The following is a 12648-nucleotide window of genomic DNA, read 5'->3' on the forward strand; positions in this document are numbered from 1 at the left end:
AAAGAGTATCTTTTGCCTCTACTAGGGGCAGGTAGATGGTTTTTCTCTAGTCTCACAACCTTTCTTAACTTGATTTTCTGTTCCTTTGGTGTCAATTTTTTTTTTTTTTTTTGAGAAGCTTTTGCTATAGGGCGCGTGCGCTCACCAGACAGAGAGAGACAGAGAGACAGAAAGCGAGAAATCACCCCCCGGGGGGATGGCCACACCGCAATCCCTTCTCCTCCATTCTCCTCTCGAGACCTTGGGCATGCACGCACACATGCCCGGCGTGAGTTTTAAGCCACTGGGTTCTGGAAGTGAACTGTGGTCGACTACATGGGAGTCCAGCGACATAGCCATTATGCTAACTGCTGGTCCCCTTTTGGTGTCAATTTTGACAAGCGATTAAGCACACTTTACTGTTAGCCAAGGCAGTTTTAGAATTCCTCCTAGGGAAAAAGCTTTAAGGCAAATCACTTTAATTAACTCTTGTACATTCTGAATATCTGAGAAATCAGGAGTCTGAGAACCTGAGGACCTCTCACAGTCCAGGAGAGGAGGTGGGGTTCAATATAGGAGGACAAATTAGATGTATAGAACACAGTCTGAAAGGCAAGGACTGAGTCAATGAGAAAGGAATGGACAAAAGAGAGGAGGAAGATCAGGGTAATACCAGATATGACCCTGCCCCCAAATCTGAAACAAAGTCATTTAGCATGTTAAAGACTTTGGAGAAATTGCATTTTTAGAATAACAGCAGAGGGACCAGCAGTTAGCGTAATGGCTATGTCGTTGAACTCTCATGTAGCCGACTGTGATTCGAGTCCCGGACCTGGTGACTTAAACTCACGCTGGGCGTGTGTACATGCATGCCCAAGATCCCTAGAGGAGAATGGAGGAGGAGGGATTGCGGCATGGCCATCCCCCCTGGGGGGTGATTTTTTGCTTTCTATCTCTCTGTCTCTCTCTGTCTTTCTGGAGAGCACATGTACCCTATAGCAAAAACCTCTCCAAAAAAAAAAAGAAAAGAAAACAACAGCAGAAAGGGCTCAATGTAATTTTATAGTTAAGATAGTATGGGGCAGAGGCAGCTAAGAACTATACATTTCACAGTCCTGGTTTTATCTCTTCTATTTTTTAGGCCATGGGCTCACCTATGGCATGAGTGTGCCCTTGTGAAAGTTCTGTCAGGCATACCTGTATTCAAATCCCAGCCCCAGCCCTCACTGCCCGTGTGACTCTGGGCAAACTGATATGAGTGTATGTATGGTTTGCTCATCTGTGAAATGGAGCACCACAGCTGTCAAGAAATTACTTAGAGTAGGGTCAGCAGGTGGGGTTGCAGTTACGTCACAGGACTCCCACATGGCTGACCAGATCCAGTGTCTTGAAACTCACGCTGGGCATGTGTGCTTGTGTGCCTAAGATCTTGGGAGAATAGAGGAGAAAGGATTATGGTGTGGCCAACCCTCTGGGAGGAGATTTCTTACTTCCTCACTTACTGTTTGTGTCTCTCTCTCTGGCAAGCACATGCACCCTAAGGCAAAATCTGCTACCAAAAAAAAAAGAAAAGTGTCCTTATAGCTTGATTGGATAGTGTAACAGGAAACATACACAAATACACACACACACACACACACATACAGTGCCACACAGGTGCCTGACTGAGTTTCATGTGCATTTTTTCCACCATAGAAACTCTCACCAATCCATGCATGAATGACATCAGAATGTCAAACAAGGAGATTACAAATGGCCATAACACCTTTAGTCTGAGTTTTCCCTGAGCCCCATTTTGTTAGTTTCCTAGGACTCCTGTAACAGACTACCAAAAATGTAGAGGTTGAACACAACAGAAACCTATTCTATCGCAGTTCTAAAGGCCGGAAGTCCAGAGTCTGCTTCATGAAGCCAAGGTAAGGTGCTGGCAGCCCAGGCTTGTGGCCACATCACTCCCTTCTCTGTGATCACATTGTCTTCCCTTCTGTGTATGATACATTTTCCCCTGATTCTCTCTTACAAGGACTCCTGTGATTGCATTTAGGGCCTACCTGGAAAATTCAGAAAAATCTCCCGATCTCAGTATACTTATTTTACATCTGCAAAGACCTTTCCCCAAATGAGGTACCAGTCACAGGCTCTATGGAACAGGTGCTGATATTTTAGGGACCATACTAAGTCTACTAAACCATGAAAGCATAGTACAAACTTGTTTGGGTGTATACTTGCTACGATCTCTCTCTCTCTCTCTCTCTCTCTGCTTCTCTCCGTTCCTCACTTTCTCCCTCCCTCCCTCTCTCCTTCCCTCTGTCATGATCACAAATCACATTACTTTCATAAATGTACTTCGGACCATGTCTAGATCCAGAGGGGTGAAAGCAGGAGGGTCTTTCTTAGAATTTACTTACAGCCATGCTCCTTCCCACACTACTGTGCCCCTGGGGGGTGCTTTCTCTCTCTCATTCGTGCACACACGTAAGCATACATGACCTTTGGCAAACTGAATACCAAAAAGACTGAAATAATTATTAAGCAAAGAGGACAGAGACGTAACATATTGACTGTTCATAGGGTAAAGCTTTGAAAATGGATGATGAGGAGAAATACGCTGGACAGGTCTGGGTGGGCATAAGTGAAAGTATCAACAATTCCGTATAAGTCAAGACAAAGAGATTAGAATTTTAAGAGTTGTGATTAGGGGAATGAAAAACAGGTTTTAGAACCTAGAGTGTGGCTGGGGTATACTTGATCGAATTTGAAACTGTTTTCCTTGAGTCTTTGCTAACTTTCATAGTCTTCTTATGATGATGCTGATAATGCTAAATATTATAAAAGTAACAAAATTAACAGTGAACTGTACAATGACCGTAGATACTGTTTATTCAAGCTATAAGCAGCACTGTAAGATAGATAGTACTATGATTATTTTAAAAGCTTACTTACTTATTCTGTGAATGAGAGGGAGACAGAAACACAGCACCCTGACAGTGTCCCGAGACCACAATTCACCTCCGGGCTCAGTCAGCCCAGAGTATGAGCACACATGTGCCTGGTGTACACAGGGAGCTCTTCAGGTATAAAACCACAACTTTCCCATGGGGATCAGCCTCACAGAGCAGTAAGTTCAGCTACTGGGCCACTATCTAGTCTCCTGGATACCACCACTGTCACAGCTGCACAGATGTGGAAAGGGAGGCAAGGGGAGGCTGAGTAACCTGGTCAATGTCATGCAATCTGTAAGTCGTGGAGCTTCGTCCACAACCACATGGCTTGACTTCAGGGCTGCTGTGACAATGACTGGATGATGGCTAAGTACGAAGCTGTTACTCCCGATAGGGAAGACAGCTTTCGCAGGGAAGGTTCTAGACCAAGCGCTCACCATCATGGGTGTGACTTTCTGGGACACCCTAGAAAACCTCAGACTGAATTCTTGTCTAGGTCAGGAATGTGAACTTAGGTTTCCCAAATTATTCAAGAGAGAGGACCTGAGTCTGGCTAGATGGCTGTGTGGTACAGATGGAGCAGTGGGTAGAGTAGAGGACCACCCCAGGGGTAACAGTTCCTTGCCTGGTGACAGCGCCATCTGCTGTCCTTGGGGAAATGGTATCAGTACCCTGAGGGGCCTGAGCCTGGGTCTTGCTCAGCCTTGCATGTCTTGGTGCCCACATTGCTGGGGCTAATTGGGTGTGGCCTTTTACTAATTATTACAAAGACTGAGGTAGCTTCAGCATCCTTAGGAAAGATCGCTATGCCGTAAAGGAGAAGCATGTCTGGAAGACAAAGTTCTGATCAATGACTCACTTTAATCAGGTGCAATCATGTACCGAGGGAGACACTGAGGCACTTTGGGGGAAGATAAGAGCAAAGGGAGCACAGGCTTCTATTTCATTCCCAGCAGGATTGTACTAAATACTACCTGACTGGTCTATGAGGCTGGTGAAGCAGAAAGTCAGAGGAATATAATTCTCTAATCACAGGAGAGGTAGCCTACCTTCAGGTGAACCAACTGCTCCTTCGGACTTGACTTCCTGGGCATGCTCACCTCTGCATGGAATGTACAGCTGGTAGCTCAGTTTGCCCCACTCCAGCTGCTTTGCATGTCCCTCCCAGCATGCCCTGCTCTGTAGAGCCCATATCAAGGCCTGGGGCAGAGCTCTGGGGAGGGGCAGAGCTCTGGGGAAGGGCTGTCTCAGTGAGGATTTAGAGTAAATCACTGAAGCCCCAGCCCAGCTTCTCTGCCTTCTCTTCTCTGGCTCCCAGGTGAGGGGACCATGGTTGGTCCTGCACAGCTGTGAAAACTCTTGATGTCATGGGATTCTGTGACTTGGCGCCTGTACCCAGCAGTCAATAATTATAGATCAATCATTTTGGCTTGACTGGGAAGGCAGTGGATATAATCAAGATTGCACAATTGACCCTTCTGCTTTATTTCCAACCTCAGGTATCATGGGAAAAGCAGTGCTGACACAGACTCCAGCCTCCTTGTCATTTTCTCCAGGGAAAAGGACTGTCAGAATTTTGGCTGGGATTCCTAGATTTCCCCTCAGGTTTAATTGCACAACCAGGTTCAGGTACAATTTAACTGACAACAGAATTCTATCAGAGCTCCATGATGAAATGCTCGTTAAGGTCTGCCTGTCATGCCCAGTGTAAGAAGGCATCAACGGCAAAAACAAAAAACAAAAATTGGAAAGAAAAGATTAAATCTGTCATAATTTACAGATGAAGGGATTTCGAACAGAAAAAAATTTCAAAATAAGCTACAGAGAAAATTGCTATGGGTTGAATGTTTGTGTCTTTCCTAAATGTTTCATGTTGAATCTTCAATGTAATAGTATTAAGAGGTGAGACCTTAAGAGACAATTAGGTCATTGGGCTCAGCCCTCTTGAATGGGATTAGTGCTTTTGTAATAGGGCTTAAGGGAGTCTGTTGGTCTCTTTTTTGTCCTACTTCCATGTAAGGACACAGAGAAGGTGCCCTCAATTAGCAACAGGCCCTCACCAGACACCTAATCTGCTCTTGTCTTGTGTTTGGATTGCTTATTCTCCAGAATTGTGAGAAATAAAGTTCTATTGTTTAAAGATTACCCAGTCTAAGGTATTTTGTTATAGTAGCAGGAATAAACTAAGACAAACATTTTGGGACTCAGAGAAATAACAACTCATTGAATTCAAGGTCAACATACAAAAAATCAATTTTATTTCTATATAATTGCAAAAATATGGGGATCGGCAGATGGAATAATGATTATGTCACTGGACTCCCACACAGCCGTTTGAGTCCTGGACTTGGCAGTTTGAAACTCATGCTGGGCACTTGTGCATGCATGCCCAAAATCTTTTTTTTTTTTTTTATGCCCAAAATCTTGAGATGAGAATGGAGCAAAAGAGATTGTGGCATGGCCATCCTACCTGTGAGGTGATTTCTCGCTTTCTATCTCTCTGTCTCTTTGGAGAGCACAGGAGCCCTTTAGAAAAAAAATCTCTCTTAAAAAAATGATAAAAATTAAAGTGATGAGATTCATAATTTGTAAGATCATTTTAGATAATATGCTCTCACATCTCTCTCATATAATATGGAAAGAAGTTGCAGTCATGAGTAAGAGAGTCCCAAGAGGACACAATGATACAAGTAGAGGGAGTACAAACTTGCTGTGCCTTTTTTATGCACTCTTAAAATTACAGAAATGAACAGGTAAAAGGTAGATTATTTAACTTAAAGTGTTTGAGCTAACATCTACACACATCATTGGTGACTACAATGCTATGCAGCCACATGGACTGATCCTAGTTAAAAATTAAGTATCAAAAAAGAGCAGATATATCAGAGATTAACAGAAAGTAGGAGATAGATTTATGCATTATACATATTTTTTGAGAGTTTTTTTTTTCCCTAAGGTGCATACGGTTGCCAGAAAGACAGAGAGATAGAAAGAGAGAAATCTCCCACCAAGGGGATGGCCATGCTGCAATCCCTTATCCTTCATTCTCATCTTGGAATTTTGGGCATGGATGCATATGCGCCTGGTATGTATTTCAAGTCACCAGATCTGGGACGTGAACTGCAGTCAGCCATGTGGGAGTCCAGCACCTTAATCACTACACCACTTGCTGGTCCCACTTTATGCATTATAACAATAAGTCAAAGCATATTACTATGAAGAAACTTAATAATGCTTAGAAAATTAAGCAAGAACCAGAATTACTACATTATTTGAGGGAGATGTAAGAGCATATTATCTAAAATGTGCAGTTTCTCATTAAAAACAAACGAACAAAACCTTCTGCAAAGAAATAGAAAAAAAGAGGAAAATAAATAGTGAGTGGAAGCTGACTCTTCCTAAATATCCTATTAGCAAAGGTTTTAAAGCAGTTTTTACATAGATCGTTCAAAAAGTTGTCTCCCCCCCCCCCCAGATGGAGCTAGGGCTCACCAGAGACAGACAGATAGAGGGACAGAAACATCTTTAGACACTAGTTTTGATTGCGCACCTTCCTAGATTGTCTATAACATCTTTGGGTTTTGATTAGTGCTAGAAATGCCTCCTTTTTGAATAAATTACAGAAGTAGCAGAAACAGAGACGAGAAAACATTCTCTCTAGGGAATATCCACACTGTAATTCCTTCTCTTTTATCTCTTCCTATTTTCAGGATTTGGGGCACACATGCACATGTGCCAGGCATGTTTCTCAGTGGCACGGTCTGGGACTAAAAACCATGCAGTCAGCTGTGTGAGATCTGGCTGCTTTAACCACCATGCCATGGAGGTGGCCCATAAAAGTTTTTGAAACTATGATTTAAGACTGAAAAAGGAAAAGATAAAGACAATGAGTCAACAAAGAGGGACTCAATAGAGAAATAGTAACTATTAAAAAGGACACAAATGAGAATTCTAAAGCTGAAATTAAAATAATACAATCAAAAGCTCTCACTAAATAGGCCCAACAACAGTTTTTAAGTTCACAGAATAATCAGTAAACTTAGAGACAAATAAATAGAAATTATTTAATATAAAAAAAAATAGAAAATGATCAAAGGCCCTTGAGATTAATAGGTTAAAGTGAAAAATATTAACAAATGCATAATGGAAGTTACCAAGGAGAAGAGAAAAAGTGTCCAAAAAAAAATTTGGAAAGATAATGATAAAATCTTTCCAAAAGTAATGAAACACATTAATCTACATATTAAAGAAATTAATGGAGTTGTTCAGGATATACATAATATTTCTCTCATATCCATTATAATTAAAACACTGAACCAAAAACCAAGAGAAAATCTAAAATGCATCAAAAACAAAATAAAACAAAACAAACCAGTGCTCACTGTATACAGAAAAATGATGAAAAGGTCACTCACTGGCTGACTTTCGTCATGACCAATGGAGGCTAGCCTTGAAATGATGTAATTAAAGGCTGAAAGAAAGAAAAAAACCTAATCAGTAATTCAATATTAGTGAATCTATTTTTCAAAAATAAAGGCAAAGTAAATGCATTCTTAAAATGTTTTTAGTTATTTATTCCTTCATTCATTCCATAAACGAGAGAGAGCCAGGAACCCTCAACAGGGTTTTCATGTTGCTCTCAACCACCTGTCCCATCTGACCTGGATCATAGGCACACATGCCTGTCATGCTCACTGAGTTCTGGAACATGAACCTTGGACCTTTCTCACGTGAGTTCGGTTGTGCTAATGCTGCACCACTGCCTGGCTTCTCCTCCTCAAAATGTCTTGGTAAATAAAAATGAAGAAAAATGATTACTTTCAGACATGCTCTTTGTAAGTAATTCAAGAGGAAGTTCTTCACAATCCCAAGAAATAATAGTAGACAAGAACTCAAGAAGAAAAAAAATTCTCAAAAATAGTACACAAACAAGAACTAGAAACAAATAAAATTGCCTGCTTCTGTTTATATTAAGTTCAAGTCCAGGGAAAACCAAACTGTTATGATAGATGCCAGAATGAATGATAGTTTCTATGGTTGGATTAAGAGGAGCAGATATTAATTAGGAAGGTGCATGGGGAGAGTGTCAAGAAAATAAGAAAGTTTTACAGTTCCATTTGAATAGTGAATGCATTTAAAAAGTATTGGGTTGCATTCTTAAGGTTTTCTAATTTTTACTTAACATATACATATACACACAACATACCTTTTAGGTTTTTTTTTTTTGGGGAGAGGTTTTTGCTATAGGGTGCATGCACTCGCCAGACAGACAGACAGAGACAGAGAGACAGAAAGCAAGAAATTACCCCCCAGGGGGGATGGCCACGCCGCAATCCCTTCTCCTCCATTCTCCTCTCAGGATCTTGGGCACGCATGCACATGCACCCGGCGTGAGTTTTAAGCCACCCGGTCCGGGACGCAAACCGCAGTCGACTACGTGGGAGTCCAGTGACATAGCCATTACGCTAACTGCTGGTCCCTAGTTTTTGCTATTGGGTATATGTGCTCATCAGAGAGAGGCAGAGAGAAATAGAGAGAGAAAATGAGAAATCACTCCCCAGAAGGGATGGTCAGACCACAATTCTTTCTCCTTCATTCTTCTCAGGATTTTGAGCATGTATGCACACAACACCCAGCATATTCCTCAAGCCACCAAGTCCAGGATTTGAACCATGCCATCAGCCATGAGGAATCTAGTCACATTAAACCACTTTGTCATTTGGCTGGGACATGACAAACATTTTTATCTGAATTAAAAAATTAAAAAGGTGGGATCAGCCAGTGGCATAATGGTTACTTCACTGGACTCCCATGTAGGTGACAGCGGTTCAAATCCTGGGCCCCGTGGTTTAAAACTCATGCCAGGCATGTGTGCATGCCTGGCCAAAATCCTGAGAGGAAAATAAAGGAGAAAGATTGAGGTATGGCCATACTTCCTGAGGGGTTATTTCTAACCTTCTGACCTTCTATCTCTCTGGTGAGCACATGCACCCTACAGCAAAAATCTCTCAAAAAAAAAAATTTAAAAAGGTCAAAGCTGGACTCTTTTAAAGAAATTTTCAAAATATTTTAGAAATTCAATCTTTTTTTTTTGAACTCCCATGTAGTTGACCGCAGTTCGTGTCCCGGACCTGGTGGCTTAAAACTCACGCCGGGTGCGTGTGCATGTGTGCCCAAGATCCCGAGAGGAGAATAGAGGAGAAGGGACTGCAGCATGGCCATCCCCCCTGGGGGGTAATTTTTCGCTTTCCGTCTCTCTGTCTCTGTCTGTCTGGTGAGCGCATGTGCCCTACAGCAAAAACCTCTCAAAAAAAAAAAAAAAAAAAAAAAAAAGATAATTTTGCTGGCTATAGTATTTTTGGTTGAATTACACTTACTACTTTGAATATATTTCTCCATTCTTTCTTCGCTTGCATTGTTTCCAATGAGAGGTCCAATGTTAGCCTGATGGAATATCCTTTATAAGTACTTGACTTTTCTCTCTTGCAAATTTTGGTCAATATGGATGTGATGTGCCTTAGAGAATATCTTCTTGGGTTGACTCTATATGGGATCCTTTGTATTTCTTGGTTCTGGATATAAAAATTTCTCTCTAGGTTTAGAAAGTTTTCTTCCAGGATTTCATGAAATAGATTTTCAATGCCCAAATTAGTTTCTTTCCCTTCTAAGATAACGACTATCCAGATGTTTGGGTGTTTATTGGCATCTAGCATTTCTTGTATATTATTCTCAATTTTGGTTATTTTCTCAGTCTTTCTGGTGATTTTTTTTCTAGGTTAGAGGTTTTTGTGCTCTGCATCTGAGATTCAATTTTCTGCATACTAATACTTTTCTTTTCTTTTTTTTTTTTTTGAGATGTTTTCACTATAGGGCACGTGTGCTCGCCAGACACAGAGAGACATAGAGACAGAAAGCGAGAAATCACCCCCCAGGGGGGATGGTCAACGCCACAATCCCTTCTCCTCCATTCTCCTCTCGGGATCTTGGGCACGCACGCACACACGCCCGGCATGAGTTCTAAGCCACAGGGTCAAGAATGCGAACCGCAGTCAACTACATGGGAATCCAGCAACATAGCCATTACACTAACTGCTGGTTCCCTGCATACTAATACTTTTGAGGGAGGTTTTGATTTCCTGTATTATAGGCTTGGCTTCATCTTAAACAGTTCAATTTGATTCCTTTTTATCCTCGTATTTCTTCTTTCAAAAAGTGCAATAACTTCTTCGCCTTCTGAAACTTATTATCTCATTTCATCTTCTGGAGTCTGTTGTCTCTCTTCACTTGTATCTCTGTTAGTTTTATCACTATGAATATTCTGAATTGCTATCTGATATTTCCATGAGTTCCATTGTACACTCTATGGGTGATGAAGAGTTGTTCTTTTCCCATGAGGGAGAAATATTTTCTTGGTTTCTCATATTTCTTGTGCTTCTGCAGTGGTTTCTGATATTCTGATGGATTATATATTTCTTCCTAATTTCCTGGAGTGAAATCTAAGCGTTCAGAGGCATGCAGATGGAGGTGATGTGCAATTTCTCTGCAGTTCCATTTCCCTGACACTCACCAAGCAATCTGAGTTTTTGTTGTTGGAACTGGACATTACAAAAACCTTCCAGTTTCTAGAAAACAGGTCAACTGGCTGACTGAGCTGTGGGATTTCAATTGAGAGTTAGGAGGTGTGCAGAAGGAGATGAGCCACGCTCTCTCTGCAGTTCCATCTTTCTCCATGCTGCTCACTCTGCAGTGTCTTTCTGACTTTTAGCCATTTGGTCTTGTATTCACGTTTGGCTAATTTGTTAGAGAAGCTTTCTGGAACTGTAAGCTTCTGTGTTTCCCTTTACTGGAAGTTAATTCTGTGCTAATTGCTCTCCTCAACTATGTTTTGCAATGTGGTATCCAGAGAAAGAGATTTAAGGTTTATGATGAGTGGATTCTCCCTTTGTGTAGCAGCTTCAGCGGTAGTTGAGGATTTCTGTGACTTAGAAAGCACTCAGATGTATGGTAACTGTGCACCTAGACCTGTCTAGACCCTCAGTGTGTGGAGGCTGAGCAGCAAAGTGAGAAAGTAAGGTAGAAGAAATCAAAGGGGGAAGAAAAAGAAAAAAAAAAAAAGACAAAAGCAATGGGGGAAAATAGTCTTGTTTTTTGTTTGTTTGTTTGTTTGTTTTGCAAGGAAAACTGCTGAATGGGCTTGCATGCCGTGGGGAAGGGGCAGGGTACACCCTGTGGACGACTTCTGAAAGGTTCTGTACCTTTGCCTGTACTATGTAGGATGGGGTGAAAGTTGAGAATTAGCAAGATAAAGGAGAAATCAGAGAGGATTTTGAAAATAGTTTTAAAAATTAAAAAAAAAATTAGAGAAAGAGACAGAGAAGAGACAGAGATTACCCTCCAAGTTTAGAATTTTGGGTCAGGAGGGTGAAGTTGGAGCCGAAAATCTTCAGTTGCCCTAGTCCCTGAAAGGGGCAGGACACACCTCAGATGTAGATTGGTTCTGAAAGGGCCTGCATTTTGCCTGTCCTATGTGAGAGGGAGGGAAAGGAGAGAATTAGCAAGATAATGGAGAGATCAGAGAAATTTTAAAAACACTTTAAGAAGTTTAAAAAATTTTGGAGACAGAGAGAGACAAAGAAGAGACAGAGATTGCCTTAACTGTCTTGAGTTTTGGGTCAGTAGGGTGGGGTGGGGCAGGACATCTTTAGCTGACCTAGTGTCTGAAAGGGGCAGGGTGCACCTCAGATGAACATGGCCTCTGAGACGGCCTGTGTTCGCCTGTCCTATATGGGAAGAAAAAGGAGAGATCAGAGAGAATTTTAAAAATTACTTAGGAGCCAGCAGTTAGCGTAATGGCTATGTCGCTGGACTCCCACATAGTCGACCGTGGTTCAAGTCCTGGACCCGGAGGCTTAAAACTCAAGCCGGGCGCGTGTGCGTGCGTGCCCAAGGTCCCAAGAGGAGAATGGAGGAGAAGGGATTGCGGTGTGGCCATTCCCCCTGGGGGGTGATTTCTCGCTTTCTGTCTCTATGTCTCTCTCTGTCTGTCTGGCGAGCGCACGCGCCCTATAGCAAAAATCTCTCAAAAAAAAAAAAAAAAGAAAATTACTTTAAAATAAGGTGAGAAACAGACAGAAAAAGAGGCAGAGGTTGCTTTACCTGTCTGGAATTTTGGATCAGGAGGGTGCAAGTTGGAGCAGAAAGTTTTAGGTTGTCCTAGTCCTTGAAAGGGGCAGGGGACAGCTGGGATGTAGATGGGTTCTGAAAAGGCCTGAGCTTTCCTGTTTTATGCAGAATGCTGGGAAATGTGAGAATTACCAATATAAAGGAGAGATCAGAGAGGATTTAAAAATCACTTTAAAAATGGGAAAAAAAAACCTAAAATTTAAAAAGAGAGAGAGAGACAGAAAGACAGAGAGGAGAGAGAGGTTGTCTTACATATCTATTTGGATCAGGCAGGTGAAGTTGGATCAAAATCTTCAGTTGCCCTAGTCCCTGAAAGTGGCAGGGCACACCTCAGATGCAGATGGCTTCTGAAAAGGCTGTGCTTTGATGCTTCTTAATGGGTGGTGGGTGGGAGGTGAGAACTGGCAAGATAAAGGAGACATCAGAGAGGATTTTAAAAAGTACTTTCAAAATTAAAAAAAGAATTAAAGAGAGAGAGAGACAGAAAAGAGACAGAGATTTCCCTAACTGTCTAGAATTTTGGGTCAGAAGAGTGAAGTTGGAG

The 12648-nt window shown here is 41.7% G+C and overlaps 1 long non-coding RNA gene across 1 annotated transcript in view; it reads right to left on the bottom strand.

Annotated features, from left to right (window-relative positions):
• The window catches only part of LOC102480593 (uncharacterized), a 50531-nt gene extending 38380 nt beyond the window's left edge, over positions 1 to 12151 (bottom strand). Inside the window, exon 1 of the long non-coding RNA XR_335718.2 lies at positions 12078 to 12151. This is a non-coding gene — a long non-coding RNA (uncharacterized LOC102480593). The remainder of the gene's footprint in view (positions 1 to 12077) is intronic.
• Positions 12152 to 12648: the final 497 nt, after the last annotated feature.

The sequence above is a fragment of the Tupaia chinensis genome, unplaced genomic scaffold (genome assembly GCF_000334495.1).
Source record: "Tupaia chinensis unplaced genomic scaffold, TupChi_1.0 Scaffold000511_1, whole genome shotgun sequence".
NCBI lineage: Eukaryota > Metazoa > Chordata > Mammalia > Scandentia > Tupaiidae > Tupaia > Tupaia belangeri.